This window comes from Bos indicus, chromosome 1 (assembly GCF_029378745.1).
Source record: "Bos indicus isolate NIAB-ARS_2022 breed Sahiwal x Tharparkar chromosome 1, NIAB-ARS_B.indTharparkar_mat_pri_1.0, whole genome shotgun sequence".
NCBI lineage: Eukaryota > Metazoa > Chordata > Mammalia > Artiodactyla > Bovidae > Bos > Bos indicus.
Window position 1 is genome coordinate 157,730,282 of NC_091760.1, and position 19,078 is coordinate 157,749,359.

General features: G+C 43.5%; 1 pseudogene; it reads right to left on the bottom strand.

The window, feature by feature from the left end:
• Window positions 1-14,507: 14,507 nt before the first annotated feature.
• Window positions 14,508-15,477, bottom strand: LOC109563575 (nuclear receptor subfamily 2 group C member 2 pseudogene; annotated as a pseudogene).
• Window positions 15,478-19,078: the final 3,601 nt, after the last annotated feature.

The following is a 19,078-nucleotide window of genomic DNA, read 5'->3' on the forward strand; positions in this document are numbered from 1 at the left end:
TGAGAATTAGAAAATGAATGTTACTAGTTGAGAAAACTAGTAAACACGAAACTGTTAAACACAAAGGCAGAGACTGCTCTTGCCCACCTGATACTCCTTCTCTCTTAATGATTGAACCTCGGTGCTGTGCTGTGCTTAGTAACTCAGTCGTGTCAGACTCTTTGTGACCCTGTGGACTGTAGCCTGCTAGGCTCCTCTGTCCATGGGGATTTTCCATGCAAGAATAGTGGAGTGGGTTGCCATGCCCTGCTCCCAACCCAAGGATTGAACCCAGGTCTCCTGCATTGCAGACAGATTCTTTACCATTGAGCCACCAGGGAAGCCCGACTAAACTTTTCCATTATTGAAATAACAGTGTGCTCAGCTATAAAGATGGAGAAGGCAATGGCACCCCACTCCAGTACTCTTGCCTAGAAAATCCCATGGACGGAGGAGCCTGGTAGGCTGCAGTCCATGGGGTCGCTAGAGTCGGACACGACTGAGTGACTTCACTTTCATTTCTCACTTTCATGCATTGGAGAAGGAAATGGCAGCCCACTCCAAAATTCTTGCCTAGAGACAGGGGAGCCTGGTGGGCTGCCGTCTATGGGGTTGCACAGAGTCGGACATGACTGAAGCGACTTAGCAGCAGCAGCAGCAGCTATAAAGAGCATTTAAAATCTCCCTGTCACAGAAATACCTAATGTGAGTGGAAGTGCTTATATGGGAAACTATGTAAATTCCGTAACCTATTTTTTTAAACTTCTGTCTTCAGTTCAGTTCAGTTGCTCAGTCATGTCCGACTCTTTTCGACCCCATGAATTGCAGCACGCCAGGCCTCCCTGTCCATCACCAACTCCCGGAGTTCACCCAAACTCATGTCCACTGCAAAGAATGCAATGGCACCCCACTCCAGTACTCTTGCCTGGAAAATTCCATGGATGGAGGAGCCTGGTAGGCTGCAGTCCATGGGGTCGCACAGAGTCGGACACGACTGAAGCGACTTAGCAGCAGCAGCAGCATGTCCATTGAGTCGGTGATGCCATCCAGTCATCTCATCCTCTGTTGTCCCCTTCTCCTGCCCCCAATCCCTCCCAGCATCAGAGTCTTTTCCAATGAGTCAACTCTTCACGAGGTGGCCAAAGTACTGGAGTTTCAGCTTTAGCATCAGTTCTTCCAAAGAACACCCAGAACTGATCTTCTTAGAATGGACTCGTTGGATCTCCTTGCAGATCAAGGGACTCTCAAGAGTCTTCTCCAACACCACAGTTCAAAAGCATCAATTCTTTGGCATTCAGCTTTCTTCACAGTCCAACTTTCACATCCATACATGACCACTGGAAAAACCATAGCCTTCACTAGACGGATCTTTGTTGGCAAAGTAATGTCTCTGCTTTTGAATATGCTGTCTAGGTCGGTCATAACTTTCCTTCCAAGGAGTAAGCGTCTTTTAATTTCATTGCTGCAATCACCATCTGCAGTGATTCTGGAGCCCCCCAAAATAAAGTCTGACACTGTTTCCACTGTTTCCCCATCTATTTCCCATGACGTGATGGGACCAGATGCCATGATCTTCGTTTTCTGAATGTTGAGCTTTAAGCCAACTTTTTCACTCTCCACTTTCACTTTCATCAAGAGGCTTTTTAGTTCCTCTTCACTTTCTGCCATAAGAGTGGTGTCATCTCCATATCTGAGGTTATTGATATTTCTCCTGGCAATCTTGATTCCAGCTTGTGCTTCTTCCAGCCCAGCGTTTCTCATGATGTACTCTGCATATAAATTAAATAAGCAGGGTGACAATATACAGCCTTGACATACTCCTTTTCCTATTTGGAACCAGTCTGTTGTTTCATGTCCAGTTCTAACTGTTGCTTCCTGACCTGCATATAGGTTTCTCATGAGGCAGGTCAGGTGGTCCGGTATTCCCATCTCTTTCAGAATTTCCCACAGTTTATTGTGATCCACACAGTCAAAGGCTTTGGCATAGTCAATAAAGCAGAAATAGATGTTTTTCTGGAACTCTCTTGCTTTTTCCATGATCCATCGGCTGTTGGCAATTTGATCTCTGGTTCCTTTGCCTTTTCTAAAACCAGCTGCGATGGCGCAGGAGTGACTGAGAGGAGCTACCCCACGTCCGAGGTCAGGGGCGGCGGCCGAGAGGAGCTACCCCACGCCAAACTTCTATCTTAAGAGAGTCTAAATTTTAAACCAGGTAGAGCAAACAGGGTTTCACCTCTCATGCCACATTTCATCTTGCTGTAATTACTTGTATCAATGTCTTTTCTAAAATGTGTACACTCTCTGAGGACAGGGGCTGACTATATCTTGTTTTACAGTGGAACTCAGAAGAGGCAGAGAATAAATATTTGTTGCATGAATAAATGAATGAACAAATTAATAAATGAACGAACGAATGAGTGAAGCGATGACTATCTGAATTTTGTGTTGAGAAGGATTCTGAGTTAGTATTTTACTTAGGGGAAATAATGTCATTACCCATTTGTTAGGACTGTCATAGGCATGTGTCGTTTTCATTAGGGATTTATGTTGTAAACACAAGTCACTAACATTATGCTATTTTATTGCAAAGTTTGATTTTGTGTTATGTGTTGATGTAATAACCATTAAAGAAATAATAAAAACATTAAAGTTGGAATAAAACTGGTTTGTTTAGTTCAATCTCCTTAAAATTGTAGATCTGGGAAATTAAGTGCTTTATTGAAAGTCTCACAGCTGCTTGAAGTGATTTCTTTTATTTTTTCTCCCACATGTTGCTGCCTCACCTTATTAATCCCTTCACCTCCCCAATTTAACTACCAGTTAGAGTCATATGGCAGTTATTCCAGCACAAGGGAGAGAGAGAGAAAACAATGTCAGAGATTGTTTTGAAATTACATGCGAAGTCCTGAAACTCTGAAACTCTGAAGTTCCAGTTCCTCTCCTTTTCCAGTGCCCACTCACTCCAGTGTTTGTAAAGTGAAACTAATAGTAAGCGCACAGCTTCCTGTTGATAAGTTTTTCTTTTCACTTTTTTAACTTTCTGAATCACATACACTCAATTCTGTCCATTTTTTTTGAGAAGCATGGTTATTCAACTTTTGTTTCTGTTATACAAAATATTATAGAGTATTTACATTTTGGCTTACCCTTAGAAATTTTAATTTCATTTAATGTTGCTACTTTATAATTTCTTTTGGAAATGTTTCATCCAATAAATATGATCTTTTTTGCCCTACAAACCGCTAAAAGACTATAGACATGTGGACTGAGAAAAGGTCAGTTTTTTTCTTTTTTTAAATTGAAGTAAGTATAGTTGATTGACAATGTGTTCGTTTCAGGTGTCCAGCAAAGTGATTCAGTTATACACATATATATTCTTTTAAAGATTCTTTTCCGTTGTGCTGCTACTGCTAAGTCGCTTCAGTCGTGTCCGACTCTGTGCGACCCCATAGACGGCAGCCCACCAGGCTTCCCAGTTCCTGGGATTCTCCAGGCAAGAACACTGGAGTGGGCTGCCATTTCCTTCTCCAATGCATGGAAGTGAAAAGTGAAAGTGAAGTCGCTCAGTCGTGTCCGACTCTAGGGACCCCATGGACTGCAGCCTACCAGGCTCCTCCGTCCATGGGATTTTCCAGGCAAGAGTACTGGAGTGGGGTGCCATTGCCTTCTCCACTTTTCCATTGTAGGTTATAGCAAAGTAGTAGGTTCTGTTGGTTATATTATACGTATAGTAGTTGAGTGTATGTTAACCCCAAACTGCTAATTTATCCATCCATTCCCACCCCAAGAAAAGGTCAGTTTTGACTAAGATAGTACCATGTGTCAGAATAAGGGAGGGGCTGACAATGAGAAAGAGGCAAACAGCAAAGCAGGTATGACAACCAGAACATGGTGTTTAGAATAGGCAAGAGATACCCACACACTTGTGAAACCCCACACTAGTGTTTGGACTATCTACGGGAGTGCTATTATATGAGCGTGGCTAGCTACACGATAAAGTATACTGGCCTCATGTGCAATGTGAAATAACAGGAAAAAATGCTGACATTACGTTCCAGCATTGTGTTTTAAATATTGTTTTGCTCAAAGAGAAATGCAGTGTTCTTAATTTCAGACTTTGGTCATGATTTAGTATAAAGTTATAAAATAAAAATAAAGCATGGTTGACTCAGGACACTTGTAGATTATCCTATTAAACTGCCTCAGTGGCAGGGTATTAAATAGTATATTATTCCTTTTAAGGTGCTCACATGCTTACTTGCTCAGTTGTGTCTGACTATTTGCAACCCTATGGACTGTAGCCCACCAGACTCTCTGTCCATGGGGTTTTCCAGGCAGACATACTGCAGTGGGTTGCCATTTCCTTTTCCAGGGGATCTTCTAGATCCAGGGATAGAATCCATGTTTCCTGCACTGCAGGTGGATTCTTTACCACTGAGCCACTGGGGAAGCCCGGTAGTAACTTGGAGCATACTAAATCGAATTCCAGCCATAAAGGGTCACAGAACTGGAACTGAATTGGAAGGGGTCTTAGGTGGTACCTGGTCCACAACCTTCACCCGAGGAACTCAGAAGTAGGCAAGTAAGTGTAGCCCCAAACCTACGAAATTGATTCGAGGGCTAAATATTTAACAGAAATTCTCGTTTTGAACTCTCAAGTTTTTCTTACAATGCCATTTGAGTTATGCAACAACTGTTACCTGTAAAAACCATTTTTTTCTTCCCTCTGGATATTTAGGAATTCAGTTCTTGGCCAAGGTGTATTAGACCCTTCTTTTAAATTCTAAAGTTGACTCTCAAGGCCCTAGGTGTTAATCCCTCGTGCTCACACCTTGTCCTTTCCCACCGCCGAAGTTTGAGAACAGTAATGTTCTAGAAACTTGGGTTTGAGCCTGGATTTGATCCCTGGGTTGGGAAGAGCCCCCTGAGAAGGGAATGGCCCACTCCAGTATTCGTGCCCAGAGAATTCCAGGGACAGAGGAGCCTGGCGCGTTGCAGAGTGGGACAGACTGAGCGACCAACACTTTCACTTTTCACAGTAAAATTAAGAGGCCCTGAAATTGGCTCCATCTCCTCTAAGCGCTTCTTATGCACCCTCCCCCAGCCTCTGTCTCTTCCTCGTCGTTCTCACACCCCAATCCTCCCAACAAGTCCGTTTGTCGTTATCCTAGGAAGAGTGTGAAGGTGGATGACACCTGCCTTTGCACGGACCCCTGGCTCTGGGAGATTTGTTCATCTCTTTATCTCACAGAAACAGCAAAGTCGTCTCCGGCAGCCTCTGCAGGCCCTTCCCGTTCCGCTCTGTGATAGTCACGTGACCGCGAGAGCAGCGGCACAAAAAGCGGAAGTCGGCCTCAGGGCAGGACGCCGGCGTCCAGCCCTGTAATCGCAGCTGCGCGCGTGTGCCTTTTGACAGCGGTTGGCAAACCCCGTCAGATTGGAAGAACGGACCTGTGCCCAGAGGGAAGGCAAATTTTGTCTAACCTAAGAGATTGACTGAGACTGTCGATACTGAAACTCTTTCACTGGGGGAACTTGGTAAAAACAGGCACGGACCTTACTGTGCCTCCACGACTCGCCTTCTTTCTCGTGTTTATTAGTTCTCTGGTAGTTCTGATATTCATCAGATTCTTTGTTGTTGTTTAGTGGCTAAGTTGAGTTCAACTCTTTGTGACCCCCATGGAGTGAAGCCTGCCAGGTTCCTCTGTCCGTGAGATTGCCCAGGCAAGAATACTGGAGTGGGTGCCATTTCTTTCAGGGGATCTTCCCCACCCAGGGATGGAATTCTGCAGGCGTCTTGAATTGCAGGCGAATTGTTTTACCGCTGAGCCACCAGGGAAGCAAGTGCACGTAAATCACCCGTGGGTCTTGTTGAAATGCAGCTTCTGGCTCAGTATATTTGAGGTTAGGCCCCAGATTCTGTAGTTCTAACAAGTTCCCAGGTGTTGCTTATTTATTGGTGATCTATGCAGAGCACACTTTGAGGAGCAACACTCTAAGACACTGATTGGCAAACCCTGCCTTGGGACCACCTGGGGATAGTGAAAATTACCCTCTAGGGCCATCCCCGCATGTCTTGATTAGGTGAGTAGAGAGATGCAGTGATGCTAAGACACTAGGCATTTTTAAAAGCTTCCAAGTGATTCAGCCAAATCTGAGAACCACTGAGATAAGCCACCGATTCTAGGGCACCTGGTGTCTTTGGCTGCTCACCTTCTTGACCACTTGGGTTCTAAACCCTTTTTGGAGAGTGACCTACCTTCCCACCTCCACCTGGAAACAGGTTTACTCCATTTGAAAGTAGATTAGAGGCATGGTTCTCCTACCACTTAAATACCACTCCTGGGCATATACCCAGACAAAACTATAATTAGAAAAGATACCTCATGTATCTCAATGTTCATAGCAACACTATTTACAGTAGCCAACACATGGAAGCAACCTAAGTGTCCATCAACAGAGGATTGGATAAACAAGATGTGGTACATATATACAATGAAATATTACTCAGTCATAAAAAGAATGAAAATTTGCAGCAACATGGATGAACCTAGAGATGATCGTACTAAGTCAGGCAGAGAAAGGCAAATACCATAGGATATCCCTTATATGTGGAATCTAAAATACAAATACAGGTGCCTGAGAGCTGATTGGTTAAAATGCCAGAGTAGAAGGGCGCATGCTCATCTCTTCCTGAGAAAGCACCCAAATCACAACTAGCTGTTGAACAACTATGGACAGGAGGATGCTGGGATGCCTCCCGTCCAGAGACAAAGGAGAAGCTGCAACAAGATGGTAGGAGGGGCACAATCATAATAAGGTTAAATCCCATACCCGACAAGTGGGTGGTCCACAAAGTGAAGAACAATGATGTTAGAGAAGCTCTTCCACTGTTGTGAAGGTTCTGAGGCCCACGTCAGGCTTTCCAGCCTGGGGATACAGGCAAAGGGACTAGGAGCCCCCAGGAAATCTGATGTTGAAGGCCAGTGGGGTTGGATTACAGGACCGGGGGAAATGAGGCTCCACTCTTAGAGGGTACACACAAAGTCTTGGGCTCCTAGGACCCAGGGGGGGAGGAGACTGAACCCAACATACCTGCTAGTGTTGGAGGGTCTCCTGAAGAGGCGTGGGCTGGCAGTGCTTTGCCACACGGATGTAGGCACTAGCAGCTGCGGTCCTGGGAGTTGCCCACTGGTGGGAACCCTACGGGAGGATGCCATTAGCCCTACCATAGAGCCTGTAGACTCCAGGGCAGGGTCACCTCAGGTCAAACCACCAAGATAGGATGCAAAGGAATTTATTTACAAAGCAGAAATAGGCCCACAGAGGAAGAGAACAGACTTGTGGTTTCGAAGGGGAAGGGGTGGTGGGGAAGGGTTGGATTGGGAGTTTGGGGTTAACAGATGCAAACTATTATATGTGTGCTGTGCTAAGTCACTCAGTCATGTCTGACTTTTTGCAGCCCTATGGACTGTAGCTGCCAGGCTTCTCTGGCCATGGGATTCTCTAGGCAAGAGTACTGGAGTGGGTTGCCATGCCCTCATCCAGGGGATCTTCCAAACCCAGGTAACAAACTCATGTCTCTTATGTCTCCTGCATTGGCAAGAAGGTTCTTTACCACTAGCACCATCTTCTGTTGCTGCTGCTGAGTCACTTCAGTCGTGTCCGACTCTGTGCGACCCCAGAGACGGCAGCCCATCAGGCTCCCCAGTCCCGGGGATTCTCCAGGCAAGAACACTGGAGTGGGTCTAGCACCATCTGAGAAGCCCTCAACTATTTTATATAGAAAATGCATCAACAACAAGGTCCTACTGTATAGCACAGGAAACTGTGTGCAGTATCCTGTGATAAATTGTAATAGAAAAGGATATGAAAAAGGATGTGTATATATATATCATATAGCTGAGTCACTTTGCTGTACAGCAGACATTAACACAGCATTGTAAATCAAAAGTGAAAGTCGGTCAGTCGTGTCCAACTCTTTGCAACCCCATGAACTGTAGTCCACCTGACTCCTCTGTCTCTGGTGTTCTCCAGACAAGAATAGTGGAGTGGGTTGCCGTTCTCTTCTCCACGGGATCTTCCTGACCCAGGGATTGAACACAGGTCTCCCACGTTGCAGGCGAATTCTTTACCATCTGAGCCACCAGGTAGAGCGGAAATTAACACAGCATTGTAAATCAGCTGTACTTCAATAAAATTTTAAAAACCTTATGTATTTTCTGGGGAAAAAATGACCTCTTACATGCTTTAGCACAATGATCAAAGTCAAAAACTTACTCTGGTACAATACTGTCACCTAACCTACAGCCTGTATGCAAATTTCATCAATTATTGCATTAACATTTTTTATAGATACAGATTTTCTCCAGTTCATAATCTGTCTAGAAGTACTGTTAGTTTGTTCCTCAAGATTCAGTTTGATTTTAATTCCTTTGCTCTTTTAAAGCCAGAGCAAGATGGCTGTCATCACTTCCCAAAGTGACAAAAGACAAAGTTAATAGGGTTTTTGCCTTTTAAAATATAGCTTTATCTGTGTTATTTTGCCCACTTGCTATCAAGGCCTTCACAGATTAAAGAGGGCATAAATTTTCTTTCACTTCTGTTCCAGCCTACATTTCCTCCTGTAATGACTGTGTTTGCACACAGGACTCTTCAGTTGGTGCCAAAATAGGTGGGTCTCACCTGTTTGCTTCTCAAATGAGCACATCCACTGGATGCCTAAAGATGATCCGTAAATGGAGATATTGATAAACTGTACCTCATCAAAATAAAAAAACTCTGGCCCTGTGAAAGATCCTGTTAAAAGGATTTTAAAAAGCTACTGACTGGGAGAAATATGCTTACAAATCACTCATGACTGACTGAATAATGGCTACTTAAAAATATCAAGTCCTGATGCCTGGAACTTGTAAATGTTATTTTATTTGGGTCATTGTTGATGTAATTAAACTAAGGCTTTTGAGATAAGGAGATTATTTAGGTTATCCAGGTGGGCCCTAAATGCTAACACAATTTTCCTTGTAAGAAAAAGGCTGAGGGAAATTTGACAAATACATACAGAGAAGAGACGCCAGCATGAAGACGGAGGCAGAGACTGCAGCGATGCAGTCACCAGGGAGACACAGGGAGGAGAGCAGGTGAGGACAGAGCAAAGAGAGCAGGGGCCACAAGCGCAGGCATGCCCACAGCCACGAGGAGCTGGAGGAGGCAGAAGATGGCCTTTCTCCAAAGGGTGAGCAGGCCTGCTGACAGCTTCCCTTTGAGCTTCATGTCTCCAGAACTGCCAGGGAGTACATTTCCATTGACACACTGTTGGTGGTGATTTGCTCCAGCAGCCTTGGGAAGCTAATACAACATCTATCCGACAAAGGGCTACTGTTTTATTTTTTAATTTTAAAATTTTCATTGGCTTGTAGTTGATTAACAATGCTGTGTTTCAGGTGCATAACAAAGTGAATCAGTTATAGGTATATCCCCTCTTTTTCACATTCTTTTCCCATATAGGTTACTGCAGAATATTGAGTAGAGTTCCTGTGCTGTACAGTAGAAGGACTAGTATTCTAAACAATGAAAGAGCATCACAAACTCAACAGTAAAATGCAGTCTGATTAGAATGAACAAAAACATATACAGACATTTTACTGACAAGGATAAACAGGTGGCAGAGAAGCACAGAAAAGGGTGTTTAACAAGACTATCCATCAAGGAAATGCATATTGAAACAAAAAATGGTACAAATGTATTTACAAAATAGTTACAGATATAGGAAACAAATTTATGGTTATTGGGAGGAAAGGGGGAGGGATGAATTGGGAGTTTGGGATTGGCATAAACACACTACTATATGTAGTAGTACATGTACTACATGTACTATTGATACAGGTAACAACTTGGAGGAATCGCCAAGAAATTATGTTGAGTGAAAAAAGTTAATCCCAAAAGGTTACCTTGGGTATGATCTTAACTTTCAGTTCAGTTCAGTTGTTCAGTCGTGTCCATCTCTTTGCGACCCCATGAGTCGCAGTACGCCAGGCCTCCCTGTCCATCACCATCTCCTGGAGTTCACTGAAACTCGTGTCCATCGAGTTGGTGATGCCATCCAGCCATCTCATCCTCTGTCGTCCCCTTCTCCTCCTGCCCCCAATCCCTCCCAGCATCAGAGTCTTTTCCAATGAGTCAACTCTTCGCATGAGGTGGCCAAAGTACTGGAGTTTCAGCTTTAGCATCATTCTTAACTTAGGTAATGTTTTTTAAATAGCAGAATTTTGAAATAGAAGGCAAAGTAGCGATTGCCACTAAATAGAAAAGAGGATTGGGAGGGGTGGGAAGAAGGCGGGTGTGATTATAAAAGCACAACATGAAGGGTCCTCATGATTTACCTTTTTTTTTTTTTCTTAAAAAATAAATAACAACTGTATTAAGTTGTAATTCACATACCATAAATTCACCCATTTACAATGTATACAGATCATTGTTTTTTAAGATATTCACAAATATTTGCAATGATTCTCACAATCAATTTTAGAACATTTTTGTCATTCTGAAAATAAGCCCTGATAACTACTAAAAGTCATTCCCTACTTTCCAGCCACCCTGCCCGTGGTCATAGGCAAACACTAATAGATTTTCTGTCGCTCTATATTAGGAAACTATGATCCCACAGGTGCAGGGCAACTAAGCCTGTGCACTCTGGAGCCTGGGCGGCAACTCCTGAGCCTGTGTGCCACACTAGAGAATTTGTGTGCAACAGTGAAAGGTTACACGTGATGCAACGAAGACCTTGTGTGCACAACTAAGACCCAACACAACAAAATAAAGACAAGTCGTAAGCACGCGAGGCAGCAAGAATCGCAGAAGAACTGCACAAAAAAGATCTTCACGACCCAGATAACCACGATGCTGTGATCACTCACCTAGAGCCAGGCATCCTGGAATGAGAAGTCAAGTGGGCCTTAGGAAGCTTCTCTACCAACAAAGCTAGTGGAGGTGATAGAACTCCAGTTGAGCTGTTTCAAATCCTAAAAGATAATGCTGTGAAAGTGCTGCGTTCAATATGCCAACAAATTTGGAAAACTCAGCAGTGGCCACAGGACTGGAAAAGGTCAGTTTTCATTCCAATCACAAAGAAGGGCAATGCCAAAGAATGCTCAAACTACTGCACAATTGCAGTCATCTCACACACTAGCAAAGTAATGCTCAAAATTCTCCAAGCCAGGCTTCAACAGTACATGAACCATGAACTTCCAGATGTTCAAGCTGGATTGAGAAAAGGCAGAAGAACCAGAGATCAAATTGTCAACATCTGCTCAATCATTAAAAAGCTACAGAATTCCAGAAAAGCATCTACTTCTGCTTTATTGATTATGCCAAATCCTTTGTGTAGATCACAACAAACTGTGGGAAATTCTTAAAGAGGTGGGAATGCCAGACCATCTTACCTGAGAAATGTGTATGCAGGTCAAGAAGCAACAGTTAGAACCAGACATGGAACAACAGACTGGTTCCAAATCGGGAAAGGAGTACATCAAGGCTGTATACTGTCACCTTGCTTATTTAACTTACATGCAGAGTACATCATGCGAAGTGCCGGGCTGGATGAAGCACAAGCTAGAATCAAGATTGCCGGGAGAAATATCAATAACCTCAGATATGCAGATGATACCACCCTATGGCAGAAAGTGAAGAGGAACTAAAGCTTGTTGATGAAAGTGAAAGAGGAGAGTGAAAAAGCTGGCTTAAAACTCAACACTCAAAAAACGAGGATCATGGCATCCAGTCCCATCACTTCATAGCAAATAGATGGGGAAACAATGGAAACAGTGACAGACTTTATTTTCTTGGGCTCCAAAATCACTGCAGATGGTGACTGCAGACATGAAATTAAAAGATGCTCGCTCCTTAGAAGAAAAGCTATGACCAACCTAGACAGCATATTAAAAAGCAGAGACATTACTTTGCCGACAAAGGTCCGTCTAGGCAAAGCTTTGGTTTTTCCAGTAGTCATGAATGGATGTGAGAGTTGGACTACAAAGAAAGCTGTGTACCGAAGAATTGATGCTTTTGAACTGTGGTGTTGGAGAAGACTCTTGAGAGTCCCTTGGATTGCAAGGCGATTCAACCAATCCATTCTAAAGGAACTCAGTCTTGAATATTCATTGGAAAGACTGATGCTGAAACTCCCAATACTTTGGCCACCTGATGCGAAGAACAGATTCACTGGAAAAGACCCTGATGGTGGGAAAGATTGAAGGCAGGAGGAGAAGGGGACAACAGAGGATGAGATGGTTGAATGGCATCACTGACTCAATAGATAAGAGTTTGAGCAAGCTCCCAGAGTTGGTGATGGACAGGGAAGCCTTGTGTGCTGCAGTCCATGGGGTCGCAAAGATTCTGACATGACTGAGTGACTGAACTGAAGCATGCAAGAGTTTTAGTGTAATTTTACATACTTTCCTTATTTCAACTTGTAGTATTGATTTTTATTTCCACTAAATACTTAATCATAATGGCAAGGGTAAGTGAAAATTTGGAAAGTAGGAATAATTTTAGGGGCAGTACTTTAAAAAATGTATCTACATGTTTGAATACAGTCTAATTAACATATAATAAGTAAAAGCATAGGTTATCTAACTACTTGAAATTTTAAAATCAGATCTTGTCTAAACGATTTTATTTTTGCTAAAGAACAGCTATTCTTAATAGGCAATAACTGCTTTCTTAAATGTAATGAGAAAACCATCACAAACTATTAATGCAAATTATTATAATAAGTATGGGGCAAAAGGGCTTATGATCCTTTGGCTTTATTCTTCTTTGGAAGAGGTCAGGAGAATATTGGCTTGAATTCTGTCATCCTTATCTACTTACTTTACTGTGTTCTTAACACTATTCATAAAACTTCTTAGGTGACAAGTTGAGCATTCAATGAAATGTTAATGGCAAATTATTTGCAAATGTCTATCTTAAGGTGTTTAAAAAATGAATTGGAATTTACCATGGAATATAATTTGGGCTTCACTGGTGCTTCCATGGTAAAGAAGACACAGGTTCTATCCCTGGGTCAGGAAGATTCCCGGGAGAAGGAAATGGCAACCCACTCCAGTATTCTTGGCTGGGAAATCCCATGGACAGAGGAGCCTGGTGGGCTACAGTCCGTGGGGTCCCAAAAGAGTCAGACACAACTTAGCAACTAAACAACAATAACAACAAATAAGGCTTCTTTGTTTTTCAAGAGACTTATCTTGAAAGTTTTCTTTAATACTAGTCTCTGACATTATAAAATTTTTGTTTTTTGTGCTCTGACAATTTCTAAATACAAACTGGGTTAAAAGATTGTTTCAAAAATCTGCTGCTTCATCAGAAGGCATTAGAACATTTCTTACAGGAAAGAATCCTATTAGTCTTTTAGTTGCTAATGTATGAATCATAACAGGTAAGAAAAAACCAGGTGGAAAATGACTAACATACTGGAAATATTTGCATGTGCAAAAATACCGCTACTTCATTTTCTCTGTATCTGAGCGGCCCTGGGAGGATCCCTGTGCTTCTCATCCTCAGCAGGTGTGTGGTGTGCTCTGTAGATTGGCATCAGTTATCCGGCTGTTATGCTCGGCCATCTGCTTAAGGATGTAGGGGATTATGCTGTCTATGGAAGCATTGCCCATGTGACCAGTAGAAAGTGTTCTTTGGTTATGTTAGTGCTCATCAGCCTGAGTGCCCGCAGGCGGTTTGAGGATCTGGGCCAGTCAGTAGGTGTCTTCCAAGTAGGTTTTCTGAACACAATCCTCCAACTCCATCTCTGCTTTTCTTCTAATCTTAAAATCTGGCTTGTGCTGGCCAAATCTGGATTAGTTCAGTCACTCAGTCGTATCTGACTCTTTGTAACCCCTTGGACTGCAGCACACCAGGCCTCCCTGTCCATCACCAACTCCCGGAGCCAACTCAAACTCATGTCCATCGGGTCAGTGATGCCATCCAACCATCTCATCCTCTGTTGTCCCCTTCTCCTCCCACCTTCAGTCTTTCCCAGCATCAGGGGCTTTTCCATTGAGTCAGTTCTTTGCATCAGGTGGCCAAAGTATTAGAGCTTCAGCATCAGTTCTTTCAGTGAATATTCAGGACTGATTTCCTTTAGGATTGACTGGTTTGATCTCCTTGCAGTCCAAGGGACTCTCTTCAAAGAGTTCTCTCCAACACCACAGTTTGAAAGCATCAATTCTTCAGTGCTCAACTTTAATTATAGTCAGACTCTTACATCCATACATGACTACTGGGAAAACCATAGCTTTGACTAGACGGACCTTTGTTGATAAAGCAATGTCTCTGATTTTTAATATGCTGTCTGGGTTGGTTATAGCTTTTCTTCCAAGGAGCAAGCATCTTTTAATTTCATGGCTGCAGTCACCATCTGCAGTGCGTTGGGAGCCCAAGAAAATAAAGTCTGTCACTGTTTCCATTGTTTCCCCATGTATTTGCCATGAAGTGATGGGACAGGATGCCATGATCTTAGTTTTAGAATGCTGGATTCAAAAACCTGGATGCTGGGGACTAAAGAGAGCTATAGCTTTAAGATACGCATACTCATAGCTGTCTATACCCAGCTTTGCTCTTCTGTTACACGGCTCCTGAAACTTCCAGGTGTGCTCCATGACTGAATTTATCCACTTGCCAGAAGGTTTGTCTTCCTGGATATTGTCCTGCAGCTGATTGACTCTGGCCACAGGGTAGTGGGAGGCTTATGTTCTGGGCCAGGCCAAGGTTGGGGAGCTCATTTGAGCAGGCTTGCATCAGGCTGGTTCAGCAATCCTGCCCAAGTGCCTGAAGGGCTAGGCTTAACCCGGCTCAGTGCGTGGAGAGGAAACACAGGCAGAAGTAGCCTTGAGAGGCAGTGCACATTGAGGCACTCTGGAATCGGGCTGGCCACAGGATGTGAATGCTGAAAAGAAGGAGGGCGTGGGCCCCAGTGATGAGTGTGGACTGGTCTCTAATGATGACATAGATGTTCCCTCCTCTGCTGGTGTCTGTCTCACCTGCCAGGCTTGGAGGTGAGGAGCTGTCTGAGGTTTTCAGTGTTTTAGCTAAAGTATCACATGCCAGAGTAATCTCACTTGCCGATTGATGCTCCTGGGGTATTTCTGAAGCATCACCACTGATAAGGGATTCACTTCAGTTGACAAAGGCAGTCACTTCATTTGCCAGTGTGCTCAGATCTGGCTTGTTGCAGCCTTGGAATCCACGGTTAGGAGAAGGGTACCAGCCTTGTGTATGAAGAGTTGCACCCAGTTCACAAGCATCCTGGATCAAGACCTGTTGTCTTGTTCCCCTTTATCTGCCTTGAGTGTGGGAGTGGCTATCAGAGGATTTCTCAGATCCTTCTGGATAAAGGGTTTTCTCAGTTGCAGCAGCACAATTGCTTGGTTTCTCCCTTTGCACGTCAAAGTGCTTCTGTTCACCAGTCCCAAACTCTGAATTTATCCCTCCCCCTTCGCTCACCATAAGTTTGTCTGTGAGTCTGGGAACGTTGATCTTCTACATCTACAGAGCAGCGTTCATGGATGACACTTGTGGTTCATTCCCTGTATGTGGGCAAAGTGTACCTTCTTGCACATGGCTTTCTTCTTCAGAGTCTAAGTGTAGAACAGATTACTCAGCAAGGTCTTGTACACAGTAGATCTGTGAGAGTTTAGGGGCACTTTGACTGCTGATAGATATTTCATCAAATGGCTGTCAGTGTCTGAGGGCTATTGCTGTGGGGAGACGTGCCACAGTGGTATTCAAGAACCGTATTTCAGGGACTTCCCTGGTGGCCCAGTGGTTAGGAACCTGCCTGCCAGTGCAGGGGGCATGGGTTCAATCCCTGGTCTGGGAAGATACCACATGCCACAGAACAGCCAAGCCCGTGCTCCATGGCTGTTGAGCCTGTGCTTCAGAGCCCGGGAGCCGCAACTGCTGAGCCCTCACACTGCACCTCCTGAAGCCTCAGCTCCACCTTCTGAAGCCTGGGCGCCACACCGAGAGTGGCCCCTGCTCGCTGCACCATAACTAGAGAAAGGCCACGCACAGCCTTGTTAAATTTATTTATTAAGTAAGCTCACATGCTAGTAAAGTAATGCTCAAAATTCTCCAAGCCAGGCTTCAGCAATATGTGAACCATGAACTTCCAGACGTTCAAGCTGGTTTTAGAAAAGGCAGACGAACCAGAGATCAAATTGCCAACATCTGCTGGATCATCGAAAAAGCACGAGAGTTCCAGAAAAACATCTATTTCTGCTTTATTGACTATGCCAAAGCCTTTGACTGTGTGGATCACAGTAAACCATGGAAAATTCTGAAAGAGATGGGAATACCAGACCACCTTCCCTGCCTCTTGAGAAATCTGTATGCAGGTCAGGAAGCAACAGTTAGAACCGGGCATGGAACAACAGACTGGTTCCAAATAGGAAAAGGAGTACGTCAAGGCTGTATATTGTCACCCTGCTTATATAACTTCTATGCAGAGTGCATCATGAGAAACGCTGGGCTGGAAGAAGCACAAGCTGGAATCAAGACTGCTGGGAGAAATATCAATAACCTCACATATGCAGATGATACCACCCTTATGGCAGAAAGTGAAGAGGAACTAAAAAGCCTCTTGATGAAGGTGAAAGTGGAGAGTGAAAAAGTTGGCTTAAAGCTCAACATTCAGAAAACGAAGATCATGGCATCTGGTCCCATCACTTCATGGGAAATAGATGGGGAAACAGTGGAAACAGTGTCAGACTTTATTTTGGGGGGCTCCAGAATCACTGCAGATGGTGATTGCAGCCATGAAATTAAAAGACGCTTACTCCTTGGAAGGAAAGTTATGTCCAACCTAGATAGCATATTCAAAAGCAGAGACATTACTTTGCCAGCAAATGTCCTTCTAGTCAAGGCTACGGTTTTTCCAGTGGTCATGTATGGATGTGAGAGTTGGACTGTGAAGAAAGCTGAATGCCAAAGAATTGATGCTTTTGAACTGTGGTGTTGGAGCAGACTCTTGAGAGTCCCTTGGACTGCAAGGAGATCCAACCAATCCATTCTAAAGGAGATCAGCCCTGAGTGTTCTTTGGAAGGACTGATGCTAAAGCTGAAACTCCAGTACTTTGGCCACCTCATGTGAAGAGTTGACTCATTGGAAAAGACTCTAACTCTGGGAGGGATTGGGGACAGGAGGAGAAGGGGACAATAGAGGATGAGATGTCTAGATGGCATCACTGACTCGATGGACGTGAGTTTGAGTGAACTCCAGGAGTTGGTGCTGGACAGGGAGGCCTGGCCTGCTGAGATTCATGGGGTCCCAAAGAGTCGGACACAACTGAGTGACTGTTCTGAATCTGAATTAAAAAGAACCTTATTTCAAAATTACACAAGCCCTTCCTGTAGCTTGATAGGCTGGTGTATCAGATCAGATCAGATCAGTCGCTCAGTCTTGTCCAACTCTTTGCGACCCCATGAATCGCAGCATGCCAGGCCTCCCTGTCCATCACCAACTCCTGGAGTTCACCCAGACTCACGTCCATTGAGTCAGTGATGCCATCCAGCCATCTCATCCTCTGTCGTCCCCTTCTCCTCCTGCCGCCAATCCCTCCCAGTATCAGAGTCTTTTCCAGTGAGTCAACTCTTCACATGAGGTGGCCAAAGTACTGGAGTTTTCAGCTTCAGCATCATTCCTTCCAAAGAAATCCCAGGGCTGATCTCCTTCAGAATGGACTGGTTGGATCTCCTTGCAGTCCAAGGGACTCTCAAGAGTCTTCTCCAACACCACAGTTCAAAAGTATCATGTATACCTGTGGTGGATTCATTTTGATATTTGGCAAAACTAATACAATTATGTAAAGTTTAAAAATAAAATTAAAAAAAATAAAAAATAAAATAAAATCTTTCCAAGATAAAAAAAAAAAAAAAAAGCATCAATTATTTGGCGCTCAGCCTTCTTCACAGTCCAACTCTCACATCCATATATGACCACAGGAAAAACCATAGCCTTGACTAGACGAACCTTTGTTGGCAAAGTAATGTCTCTGCTTTTGAATATGTTATCTAGGTTGGACATAACTTTCCTTCCAAGGAGTAAGCGTCTTTTAATTTCATGGCTGCAATCACCATCTGCAGTGATTCTGGAGCCCCCCAAAATAAAGTCTGACACTGTTTCCACTGTTTCCCCATCTATTTCCCATGAAGTGATGGGACCAGATGCCATGATCTTCGTTTTCTGAATGTTGAGCTTTAAGCCAACTTTTTCACTCTCCACTTTCACTTTCATCAAGAGGCTTTTTAGTTCCTCTTCACTTTCTACCATAAGGGTGGTGTCATCTGCATATGTGAGGTTATTGATATTTCTCCCAGCAGTCTTGATTCCAGCTTGTGCTTCTTCCAGCCCAGCGTTTCTCATGATGTACCCTGCATATAAATTAAATACGCAGGGTGACAATATACAGCCTTGACGTACTCCTTTTCCTATTTGGAACCAGTCTGTTGTTCCATATCCAGTTCTAACTGTTGCTTCCTGACCTGCATACAAATTTCTCATGAGGCAGGTCAGGTGGTCTGGTATTCCCATCTCTTTCAGAATTTTCCACAGTTTATTGTGATCCACACGGTCAAAGGCTTTGGCATAGTCGATAAAGCAGAAATAGATGTTTTTCTGGAACTCTCTTGCTTTTTCCATGATCCATCGGATGTTGGCAATTTGATCTCTGGTTCGTCTGCCTTTTCTAAAACCAGCTTGAACATCAGGAAGTTCATGCTTCACATATTCAATACATTGTTTTGTACTAATAATAACTGGAATGCTTTAAACTAGTTTCTATTTTTTGTGTCATATTTTCAAGGAATTTTTGTTCTGTTTATATTGTTAACCTTTTTTTGAAAGAATTTCAGATTTACAGAAAAGTTGCAAAAGTAGTGCAAAGATCCACTGGGTTCTATATATCCTTCAGTCAGATTTTCCAGTTGTTAACAATGTCCATATTTGCATTCTTTTTCTCTCTCTCTCTACACACACAAATACATATACATACATTGACTGTGGATTTTATTTTGTTCCTGAACTTACTTGAAAATAAGTTGCATACAT